Source organism: Salvelinus fontinalis, chromosome 14 (genome assembly GCF_029448725.1).
Source record: "Salvelinus fontinalis isolate EN_2023a chromosome 14, ASM2944872v1, whole genome shotgun sequence".
NCBI lineage: Eukaryota > Metazoa > Chordata > Actinopteri > Salmoniformes > Salmonidae > Salvelinus > Salvelinus fontinalis.
In genome coordinates, this window is record NC_074678.1 from 42,737,764 (window position 1) to 42,748,305 (window position 10,542).

The following is a 10,542-nucleotide window of genomic DNA, read 5'->3' on the forward strand; positions in this document are numbered from 1 at the left end:
TTCGTTGTGGGTGGTTGTCTCCTGTGTCTGTGTTTGTCGCACCATACGGGACTGTTCGGTTTGGTTTGTTCATTGTTAATTTATGTGTAGGCTATATTCCCTGTTCGTGCGTTATTCGTGTTATGTGAGTCCGTCGTCCAGGTCTGTCTACACCATTTGTTATTTTGTTAGTTTATCCAAGTGTATTTCGTTTCGTGTTTTTTCCCGTCTTGTTTAATAAATTATCTCTTCAACATCCGCTGCATCTTGGTTCCATCACTACTCCTCCTCTTCGGATGAAGAAGAGGACGAAAACCGTTACAGAACCACCCACCAATCCAGAACCAAGCGGCGCGAAGTCGAGCAGGATTATACACAGGAATCATGGACTTGGGAGGAAGTATTGGAGGGTAAAGGACACTGGGCTCACATTGGGGAATATCGCCGCGCTCGTGAGGAGATGGAGGCAGCGAGAGCCCAAGAGCGGTGGTATGAGGAGGCAGCAAGGAGACGTGGCTGGAAGTCCGAGAGGAGACCCCAAAAATTTATTGGGGGGGGGGGGGGCTAAGAGGTAGTGGGCCGAGGGCAGGTAGGAGACCTGCGCCCACTTCCCAGGCTTACCGTGGAGAGCGGGAGTACGGGCAGACGCCGTGTTACGCAGTAGAGCGCACGGTGTCTCCTGTACGAGTGCATAGCCCAGTGCGGGTTATTCCACCTCCCCGCACTGGTAGGACTAGATTGGGCATTGAGCCAGGTGTCATGAGGCCGGCTCAACGCGTCTGGTCTCCAGTGCGTCTCCTCGGGCCGGCTTACATGGCACCAGCCTTACGCATGGTGTCCCCGGTTCGCCTACATAGCTCGGTGCGGGTTATTCCAACTCCCCGCACTGGTCGGACGACGGGGAGCATTCAACCAGGTAAGGTTGGGCAGGCTCGGTGCTCAAGGGAGCCAGTACGCCTTCACGGTCCGGTATTTCCGGCACTACCTCCCCGCCCCAGCCCAGTACCACCAGTGCCTACACTACGTACCAGGCTTCCAGTGCGTTTTCAGAGCCCTGTTCCTCCTCCACGCACTCTCCCTATGGTGCGTGTCTCCAGCCCAGTGCCTCCAGTTCCGGCACCGCGCACTAAGCCACATGTGCGTCTCCTAAGTCCTGTGCACACTGTTGTTTCTCCCCGCACTCGTCGTGAGGTGCGTGCCCTCAGTCCGGTACCACGCACCAGGCATATAGTGCGCTTCGAGAGGTCAGTGTGCCCTGTCCCTGCTCCCCGCACTAGGCTTGAAGTGCGTGTCCGCAGTCAGGTGCCTCCAGTACCGGCACCACGCACCAAGCCTACAGTGCGTCTCAAGCCGGCCAGAGTCTGCCGTCTGCCCAACGGCGCATGAACTGCCTGTCTGCCATGAGCCTGCAAAGCTGCCCGTCTGCCATGAGCCTACAGAGCCTTCCGCCAGACAGGAGCAGCCAGAGCCTTCCGCCAGACAGGAGCAGTCTGAGCCATCCGTCTCCGCAGCGCCATCTGAGCCATCCGTCTCCCCAGCGCCGTCTGAGCCATCCGTCTCCCCAGCGCCGTCTGAGCCATCCGTCTCCCCAGCGCCGTCTGAGCCATCCGTCTGTCCCGAGCCATTAGAGCCGCCCGTCTGTCCCGAGCCGTCAGAGCCGATAGTCAGTCAGGAGCCGCTAGAGCCAGTCGTCAGTCAGGATCTGCCAGAGCCGCCAACTAGACAGGATCTGCCAGAGCCGCCAACCAGACAGGATCTGCCAGAGCCGCCAACCAGACAGGATCTGCCAGAGCCGCCAACCAGACAGGATCTGCCAGAGCCGTCAGTGAGCCATGAGCGTCCAGAGCCGTCAGCCAGCCATGAGCGTCCAGAGCCTTCAGCCAGCCATGAGCGTCCAGAGCCGTCAGCCAGCCATGAGCGTCCAGAGCCGTCAGCCAGCCATGAGCGTCCAGAGCCGTCAGCCAGCCATGAGCGTCCAGAGCCGTCAGCCAGCCATGAGCGTCCAGAGCCGTCAGCCAGTCATGAGCTGTCCCTTAGCCCAGAGTGGCTATTTATTCAGAACTGCCCCTCAGTCCAGAGCTGTCTCTCTGTCTGTAGCTGCCTTTCAGTCCGGAGTTGCCCCTCTATCCTGAGCTACCTCTCTATCCTGAGTTACCTTACTATCCTGAGCTATCCCTCTGTCCTGAACTATCCCTCTGTCCCGGTGCTGCCCCTGGTGTCGATGTTACCAAAAGGATTTAGTGGGGGTAAGATGAGGGTGGTCATTCATAGGGGGAAATGGAAGCTGGGATTGACTATGGTGGGGTGGGGACCTCGCCCGGAGCCTGAGCCACCACCGTGGTCAGTTGCCCACCCAGACCCTCCCCTAGACTTTGTGCTGGTGCGCCCGGAGTTCGCACCTTATGGGGGGGGTTATGTCACGTTCCTGACCTATTTTTGTTAGTTTGTTGTATGTGTTAGTTGGTCAGGACGTGAGTTTGGGTGGGCATTCTATGTTTTCTGTTTCTATGTTGGTTTATGGGTTGCCTGGTATGGCTCTTAATTAGAGGCAGGTGTTTGGCGTTCCTCTAATTAAGAGTCATATTTAGGTAGGTTGTCTCACAGTGTTCGTTGTGGGTGGTTGTCTCCTGTGTCTGTGTTTGTCGCACCATACGGGACTGTTCGGTTTGGTTTGTTCATTGTTAATTTATGTGTAGGCTATATTCCCTGTTCGTGCGTTATTCGTGTTATGTGAGTCCGTCGTCCAGGTCTGTCTACACCGTTTGTTATTTTGTTAGTTTATCCAAGTGTATTTCGTTTCGTGTTTTTTCCCGTCTTGTTTAATAAATTATGTCTTCAACATCCGCTGCATCTTGGTTCCATCACTACTCCTCCTCTTCGGATGAAGAGGAAGACGAAAACCGTTACAGTGTGGCCTATGCCTAAATCGTTTACCTGTAGGCTACCTACATGGTAAATCATGGCTGGCATTGGTTACAATCTGCCAAAATGGCAATGTGCCAGCTATATGAGGAGATAGTAAGACTAGTTGGACAAGGCTGTCTGAATGTGCACATGGTGGAAGTTAGAGGTAGATATTCATTATTTAATGGAAAAAATGCACTGACTAAAATGTGACTAAAAAACTAGACTAAAATTGTCCAGAGTTTTAGTCGACTGATAATAACTAAAACTAATGAAGGATGAAATTACCAAAATGTGACTAAGACTAAAATATATTTTAAGACTAAAACTAAAAACTAAAATAGCTACCAAAATTAACATTGCTCACCAGCTCCCCAGGCCCCTGAGGCTCTCCTCCCTTCCTCTTTCCCTCCCCTCCCACCCTCTTTCCCTCCCCTCCCTCCTTCACTCCAGTGATAGAGAACCTACTCATCTCCAGCCGTGGCCCAGAGCACCCCAGCAGCATCTGCTTATATAACTCTGTTAACTTGAAGTATGTACAGTATGCCCAAACTGTCAGTACACTCTCTTCCCCTCCCTCTCACTCTGTTTCTTTACGTCTCTCTCTTTCTCTCTCTCGCCTCTCTCTTCCCCCACCTCTCACTCTGTTTCTTTACGTCTCTCTCTTTCTCTCTCTCGCCTCTCTCTTCCCCCACCTCTCACTCTGTTTCTTTACGTCTCTCTCTTTCTCTCTCTCGCCTCTCTCTTCCCCCACCTCTCACTCTGTTTCTTTACGTCTCTCTCTTTCTCACTGTTTCTATCTCAACTATTTATTTCTTACTCCCTCCCTTTCTCCCCCCCCACCTACTGTATCTGCCACCTGTCTCTGCTCCTTCTCTGTTTCGTTCCCTCTCTTTCTCACCATCCTCCCTCTCTTTGTCTCTTTCTCACCCCCTCCCTTACACTCTTCTCTCACACTTCCTCCAGCTTGTCAAAATGGGATCACAGAATACCAGTGAGGAGAGGTGGTGGAGCACAATCGCATCACAGTATTCACACTCCAATTGGCGAGGAAGACTACAGCAATATTTAAACAAAGAAAATAAAATCTGTGCATGTATTTGTCATGTATACTCTGTCTTTCAGTCCGCCAAGTCTGTACTGCACCATATTCACGGCCAATTAAACTCATATTTCGGCCATACTGAACGTACAAGAAGTTAATTATGGCAAAGTTGTTTCCCTGCTATGCTGTGGACAACACCTCTCATCTGAGAAGCACACTCTCTCTGCACGCTCCAAACAAAAGCTTCCAGAACTGCAGGGCCTTCCCAGGTACAGCAGCATGCATACTGGATAGGAGCCGTCTTGGTCTCCACACGCAGGCATGGCATGGCAGAGAGCCTGGATCCTGTTGTGACGAGAGGAGAGAGGAGAGAGAAGAGGGGAGTGGGCCGGTGGCGCTAGCTGTGGATAGAATCAGTAATGCACTCCCCCAGCACCGAGCACACGCCGGCCCAGGCCAACCGCATGGAGGAGGCAGATAAGACACTCTGGCCCCTGTGCCTGCTGCCAGAGTAAAGCCTCTCTACTGCATGGAGTGTTAGGAGTGACTGCAAGGCTTTGGCCCGCGCTCCAGTCGATCCATCGCCCAGTGATGCCACTATTACAATGACTGCCCCACAGCTACGCGGGCCTGCGCCAGCTGCACCGGATTATAATTAGAGCAACCATGAAGTGCCCCGGAAACTGGCAATTGATCTGCCTTTGACAGGCCAATATTTCCACTAGGGAAATAAACCTCGGTTCGCACCGTGGCCGAGGATTGGGATAGGGATGGGAGTGGGGATTGGAGGGTTGGAGGGTTGGAGGCTAAGGGGGAATAGAGTAGGAGAAGGGAGGGAGGGGTGTTCTGTGATATTCCTTGTGTTTTCTGCTCTGTCCGTGTGGGTTTGTCGTGAAAGAGGGGGAAATGTGTGTGTGGGGGGGATGATTGAAATTCAAGCGGCGCCTCCACTAGACGTCTGCTTTAAACATTGGCGTCTGGTTCGTTACAGCGACTTACTTCAGCTCTTCATCACATTTGACGAGAGGGCTTCCAGGCAAATCCACCGAATGAGAGTCTCAAGCAGAACAGAATACTTCCCCCTACGTTCATTCTACCTGGTTTCTTCTTTTTCTATGGGTTCATAAATACAGTTTTGTTGGATGAATGGGACTTGAGCTGTTTGGAAGTCTGAGTAAATCCAGGTCAACCTGACAAATACACAAGTTTTGACGACGTTTTGAGGTTGTTGAGATGTTTCAGTCTCGTGTTTCCCCCCATGACTCCGGGGAAAGAGGTTCTCAGGATGATAGCTTCACTACACATCCTACAAGGGTGGAGCTGCTGGGTCACATGATTAGGGAGAGGGCTGGATGGCAAGACAACAAAATGGCAGATGATGATACTGTGAGACAAACATCAACGTTGTGGAGGAACCGCAGCTTGCGTCATCACACAGGTCTTTCTTGCTCCATTGTTATAGGAATATCAGCAACTAAGCCCCACTGACCTTTGTTTTTTGTGTTATTGATCTCTTTTTTTTATTCTTTTTTTTTTTTTTTACATATTATTCCATTCTGATCATAGGTCAGATGCTATGCATTCAGTCAGATTATGGAGAGCTAGTGAGCTCTGTATGAAATCTATACAATGCATGGATCTACGTACTGAGATCACTTGACATAACTTAATCATTGATAACTTAATCATTGATTAACTAAATGTATAAACGGCATCATAGCCGTTACATGATGGTGTTTTTAATGTTAGAACAGTTTTTCAGGTTTTCACAACATTAAGGGGCAATTTGTGATTGCTACATACATTTTTTTACTTAATGAGATATACCCATTGATTCTTGAAGAATAAATGAGCTTTGTTCAAATGTCGTAACCAATCAGAACACAAAATGTAAGCATATTTTACTCCATCGTTTGTAAACAATGAGGTGAAGCCCATTGTTTCGCTTAGCAACGACCATGAAAAGTAAAGAAAACTTCAGAACCTTGGATACCCCATTAAAATGAACATGCTATATTTGTAGGTTTAAATCATATTCATGCCATCTTAACTGGATGTAAAATAGATCATTTACTACAGCACTACTAATATCCAACGACTTGAGGAACGTCTGGTCTGTACTATAAATATTTAGCTAGCTAGCTGTCCATTGCTAGCTGGTTGGATAGGCAGCTAGGCAGGTTGGAACTGCTAGATTAAGTTAGCTTGCAACCTTAGCTAGATGGGTTATGAAACAAATGTCTAATTGGAAAATAGCTAGCTAGCTTGCTGTCTTTGGGTTGCTAGAAGCTGTCATGTTCAAAATGCTCAACAGTTAGCTAGCTCAGCTGCTTGACGACTCAAAGAGATGCAAATATTTTTGCCTCGTCTGTATTAGCTACCGTTAGTAGTACTTAGCAGCCAATTTCATGCCTTTTTACAGTAGCACAGGACACCCGCATAGCATGCAGTTTTTCTGGCCTGTATTGAATTGGCATTTTGCACCTTGGCTTCGTAGCTTGAAATAAGTGGTAAAAGTGACTTATTTTTTTAAATTCCACTTGATGGCTTGCTCATCACAAGTCAGGCATTAACTTGGTTATAAATAGAATGTGATTATATTAAAATATTATATTTGAAGCCATTTAACGCAGCACTAAAATGAATGCATTTCAATGAGAGATTACCTTTTTCTTTACCCTTTGTGGGTGGGACCGAAGCTGTTGCCAAGGACGCAAGGCCCGAAAGTGTTTCAACGTTTAAACCTGTCTTCCTCCATAGCCTTAAAAAAAAGTTAAAACTATAATCTTGATGTCATGGATGGTCAGTCCTTGCATCCATTGCTCTGTCTATGAATTTTAGAGTGGTTACATCTCTCCAGCCCCATTCCTCAGCTAATTATGAAAACAGAGGTAGGGTGGCTGCTTTGTTATTGTTTCAACTGCCGATTTCCCATTTAGATATTCAATATAAGAGGACTGTTAATTCTATACAATAGACATGATGAAAATTATGTGTGTGTGTCAGTGGAGGCTCCTCAGAGGAGGAAGGGAAGGACCATCCTCCTCTGTGAATTTCAGGAAAATAAAACTATATTAAATATATTAATGTCTCCAAATCATTGATTAAAACACACTGTTTTGCAATGAAGGTCTACTGTAGCCTCAACAGCACTCTCTGGGGTAGCACCATGGTGTAGCCGGAGGACAGCTAGTTTCCGTCCTCCTCTGGGTACATTGACTTCAATACAAAACCAAGGTTTTAACCCCTTTACATAGGCTTATACAATTATTATGACAACTTCCGGAGGACGTCCTCTAACCTATCAGAGCTCTTGCTGCATGAACTGACATGTTGTCAACCCAATCAAAGGATCAGAGAATGAATCTAGTACTGAAAGCATAAGTTACAGCTAGCTAGCACTGCAGTGCATAAAATGGGGTGAGTAGTTGACTCAAAGAGATAGAAAGACAACAGTTGAACAGTTTTTAATAAATGCATTTCTTAAAAAATGAAGAAGCAAGAGAGAGAGAGAGAGAGAGAGATTTTTTTTATTTATTTTTTACTTTCACTTACTTAGCTAGCGAATCCAGCTAGCTAGTTTAGCCTAGTCAAACACCCGGCTCAAACAAAGAGAGATGCTATCTGTTATAGCTGTCGCTTTCCTCATCCTCGGATGAGGTGAGGAGAGAAGGATCTTCGGACCAAAATGCGGAGTCAGGGAAATATGCCATCTTTATTATTAATACGAAAAACTGATGGCAACACGAAACAAAACAAACACTTTCAAAACTTACAAAATAACAAAACGACGTTGACGCAACCTGAACATAAACTTACATAGACAAACGTAAACTCACGAACAGGAACGGACATCGAAACATACGAACAGCCAAACAGCTCCAAAAGTGAATACATCGAACACAAACGAAGACATCACAGGAGACAATCACCCACAAACAAACAGTGAGAATGCCCTACCTAAATATGACTCTTGATTAGAGGAAAATGCAAACCACCTGCCTCTAATCAAGAGCCATACCAGGCAAACCGAAACCAACATAGAAACAGATAACATAGACTGCCCACCCAAAACACATGCCCTGACCATAAACACATAAAAACTAACATAAATAGGTCAGGACTGTTACAGTACCCCCCCCCCAAGGTGCGAACGCCGGGCGCACCAGCACAAAGTCCAGGGGAGGGTCCGGGTGGGCAGTTGACCACGGTGGTGGTTCCGGTTCAGGACGCTGTCCCCGCACCACCATAGTCACTCCCCTCTTCTTTCTACCCCTTCCACTGACCACCCAAACATTACCTTCCCCTAAATAAACAGCTAGCACCGGAACAAGGGGCAGCACCGGGACAAGGGGTAGCACCGGGACAAGGGGCAGCACAACAACAAGGGGCAGCACCAGGATAAGGACCATCACCGGAATAAGGGGCAGCACCGGGACAAGGGGCAGCACCGGGACAAGAGGCAGCACCGGGACAAGGGGCAGCACCGGGACAAGGGGCAGCACCGGGACAAGGGGCAGCACCGGGACAAGGGGCAGCACCGGGACAAGGGGCAACACCGGGACAAGGGGCAGCACCGGGACAAGGGGCAGCACCGGGACAAGGGGCAACACCGGGACAAGGGGCAACACCGGGACAAGGGGCAGATCCCGGCTGAAGGACTCTGGCAGGTCCTGTTTGGACGGCTCTGGCAGGTCCATGCAGGCTGACGGCTCTCGACGCTCATGGCAGACTGACGGCTCTCGACGCTCATGGCAGGCTGACGGCTCTCGACGCTCATGGCAGGCTGACGGCTCTCGACGCTCATGGCTCTCTGACGGCTCTGGCTGCTCATGGCTCTCTGACGGCTCTGGCTGCTCATGGCTCTCTGACGGCTCTGGCTGCTCATGGCTCTCTGACGGCTCTGGCTGCTCATGGCTCTCTGACGGCTCTGGCTGCTCATGGCTCGCTGGCGGCTCTGGCAGATCCTGTCTGGTTGGCGGCTCTGGCAGATCCTGTCTGGTTTGCGGCTCTGGCAGATCCTGTCTGGTTGGCGGCTCTGGCAGATCCTGTCTGGTTGGCGGCTCTGGCAGATCCTGTCTGGCGGGCGGCTCTAGCGGCTCCTGTCTGGCTGACAGCTCTAGCGGCTCCTGTCTGGCGGATGGCTCTGTAGGCTCATGGCAGACGGGCGGCTTTGCAGGCTCATGGCAGACGGGCGGCTTTACAGGCTCCTGGCAGACGGATGGCTCAGATGGCGCTGGGGAGATGGATGGCTCAGATGGCGCTGGGGAGACGGATGGCTCAGATGGCGCTGGGGAGACGGATGGCTCAGATGGCGCTGGGGAGACGGATGGCTCTGGCCGGATACGGCGCACTGTAGACCTGGTGCGTGGTGCCGGAACTGGAGGCACCGGGCTAATGATAAGCACCTTCCTACTAGTGCGTGGAGCAGGGACAGGGCACACTGAACTCTCAAAGCGTACTCTATACCTGGTGCGTGGTACCGGCACTGGTGGCACCTGGCTGAGGGCACGCACCTCAGGACTAGTACGGGGAGAAGTGACAGTGTGTACAGGACTTAGGAGACGCACAGGTGGCTTAGTGCGTGGGGCCGGAACTGGAGGCACTGAACTGGATACACGCACTATAGGGAGAGTGCGTGGAGGAGGAACAGGGCTCTGGAAATGCACTGGTAGCCTAGTGCGTAATATAGGCACTGTAGGTACTAGGCTGGGGCGGGGAGGTGGCGCCGGAAATACCGGACCGTGCAGGCGTACTGGCTCTCTTGAGCATTGAGCCTGCCCAACCTTACCTGGTTGAATGCTCCCGGTCGCCCGCCCAATACGGGGAGGTGGAATAACCCGCACCGGGCTGTGTAGGCGAACCGGGGAAACCCTGCGTAAGGCAGGTGCCATGTATGCCGGCCCGAGGAGATGCACTGGAGACCAGACGCGTTGAGCCGGCCTCATGACACCTGGCTCAATGCCCAATCTAGCCCTACCAGTGCGGGGAGGTGGAATAACCCGCACTGGGCTATGCACACGTACAGGAGACACCGTGCGCTCTACTGCGTAACACGGTGTCTGCCCGTACTCCCGCTCTCCACGGTTAGCCTGGGAAGTGGGCGCAGGTCTCCTACCTGCCCTTAGCCCACTAACCTTTAGCCCCCCCCCAAGAAATTTTTGGGAGTTACTCACGGGCTTTTCGGGCTTCCGTGCAAGACGAGTCCCCTCATAATTCCGGTTACGAGCTTGATTCTCCGACTTCCATCCACGTCTCCTAGCTGCCTCCTCATACCAGCGCTCCTGGGCTGTGGCTGCCTCACTCTTCTCACGAGAGCAGCGATATTCTCCAGTTTGCGCCCAGGGTCCTCTACCAGACAGGATCTCCTCCCAAGTCCAGAAGTCCTTGTTGCTCCGTCGATTTTTCCCATACCGCTTGGTCACATTTTGTTGGTGGGTGATTCTGTTATAGCTGTCGCTTTCCTCATCCTCGGATGAGGTGAGGAGAGAAGGATCTTCGGACCAAAATGCGGAGTCAGGGAAATATGCCATCTTTATTATTAATACGAAAAACTGATGGCAACACGAAACAAAACAAACACTTTCAAAACTTACAAAATAACAAAACGACGT